Source organism: Echinops telfairi, unplaced genomic scaffold, assembly GCF_000313985.2.
Source record: "Echinops telfairi isolate 266 unplaced genomic scaffold, ASM31398v2 ScPeMD7_9;HRSCAF=40, whole genome shotgun sequence".
Classification (NCBI taxonomy): Eukaryota; Metazoa; Chordata; class Mammalia; order Afrosoricida; family Tenrecidae; genus Echinops; species Echinops telfairi.
Window position 1 is genome coordinate 87,240,628 of NW_022103906.1, and position 2,355 is coordinate 87,242,982.

Below are 2,355 nucleotides of genomic sequence, written 5' to 3' on the forward strand. Positions count from 1 at the left end.
CTCTCCTTACATCATTACAGGAGTTAAAGGCAATCATGAGAAAATTGATTAATACCTGGAATTTACTTGGAAAGATAAGAACTAGTTTTAATCTGCTCAGCAAATACTTATCAAAACTTTTGTTGCTAAGTGCATATGCCATTAGAGATGGTGGTCAAAGTGACCATACACTAAACATGGAACTGACAAAGACATCTAAAGACGTCACTTAATAAACCAGATAATTAGAAACAATAACAGCTATATGTTGAATGCTTAATATGAATTTGATAGAATGTATTATGTCTAATAAAGATAAATTAATTTTTTTAATTACTAAAAATAGTCCATTCTGCAAGTGCTACAGCTCATCTGGCTTTTTCTGCATTGTCACTTAAAATAAATAAAATTGAGTCATGGTTTCTGTCAGCTAAATAAATATATTTAACTGAAGCTTAAATGATCATCCATCTCAGCAACAAGGTTATATATTATTATTAGCAGTTAGTGACTGATTAGTTATTTATTCTCTTAAAGAGCAGCGGAAGGAGATTAATATTCCACTGAGCTTGTCACCGATCTCTGGGGAGTGCCTGGGTTTCTTTCATCATGTGGCTTATAGTGTGTGTCAGACACAAGTTCCATTATAATTACAATTGGCACTAATAGGAACATTATTATTTTGTCCAAAAATTATTCATAGGAAGATTAATGTTTTATCCACAAGTAAGTTCTTTTGGAAAAAATTTAAATAGATTTCAATTAAAAAGAAACAAGCAGCCTGCATAGTAAATGTCATGTTGGGGACAGACGAGTAAATAAATCCGAAGAGTCTACACAAAAGATTGTGTTTGCTCAGTTTCTCAGAGAGCATGTATTGATCACGTATATTCCAGTCTTAGCTATGAGATAATTGTGGGAGAAGGTGGCAAGAAGGAACAGAGAGGGGGAAAAGATGATAGGACCTCATATTAGCCAGTCATTTAGTATGTTTCAGATATCATGCAAGACCCTTAAGAAACTTTACCGTAATTAACCCCACAAACGTCACCATTGTGTCAATTCTGACGTGCAGCAAATCTCTAGGAAGATCCGAACTGCCTCACAGTGTTTCCAAGTTGTAATCTGTGGCAGTTACATAATCTCCTGTAAACTTGCGGAGGGGTGGAATCTAGCCTGTCCATCAGGTTGCAGCTTGATGACCTCATTTGGCGATGCCAAGGAGAAAAATAGCTCATAGCTCACTGGAGGCCAGATCCACACAGGCTCTGCTGCCAGACTCTGCTTCATCTTCCTTCTGACAAGATACATGGAGCTACCCTAGAGCCATGGAGCTGGAGGAACCACGTGGAGACCCACACCAGCACTGAGATGCTTCCACTGCCACTGGATCCACAAGACTTTCCACCCAGTGGCCTGTGAACTTCCTGCATTTGGCATCATTGCATGTGTTGCGTGAGTCTGAAGAGGAATTTATAGACTTGTATCAGATATATCGGCTACTACAGACTTATGGACTTGACCTGGATTGGGCTGGGATGTTTTCTCAATATACATTTGCTCTTTTATATAAAGTTCTTTCTTATACTCATATCAGTGTCTATAAATTTGTTTCTCTGGTCTACCCAGACTATTAACACGTAATCTTTCAGAAGCGGACTGTCACATTGTCTGCCCTTAGAGCAGCTGGTGGTTTTGAACAATCAGCCTCTTGGGGGACAGCCAAGTACTTAACCATTGCACCACCAGGCTTCATTTCCAATACCCGCTGCTTTTAGTTCTTACAACAACCCCGTGAAGTACGTATGTTTCCTGTTTTACAGAAAAATAAAATCACCCTCCAAGGATTTCATTACCGCAGAAATATCATACGAGCAGGAATGTGAAGAAATGAACATGAAAACACTGCTTATCTTGCTCTAAATCCCAGCCTACCCGTATAGACCAGCTGGCTTCTCCTTCCTCTGCGCATTGCAGGGGCTCTGCATTGCCACCAAGGCGGCAGAGGAAGCCCTTCCCTTAGGGCCGTCTGGGTTTAGCATCCCAGACCACCACCTGGGGGACTGAGAGTGCTTCACGGACTGACCTGGGAGCGAGGTCCCCCTCCCAGCTCATCATCAAGCCTTTTCAGAACTATCAATGAATGTCATGAAAACATGGATACAGATATTATAAACGGAGCCAGCTTCCCAGCCACATGGCAATAGCATTAAGAACAAACACAGAAACAGGAAAACAACGTGCTGGGACGTGACCCTGAAGTGGAGAGTGAAAAGAACCAGGAGGCCCCACTTGAAACACGCAGCCAGCGCCACGCAACGACACAGAGAACACTTGCAGGCGCGGCAGGGGCTTTGCTGTGCTCAGTTGTGCCCG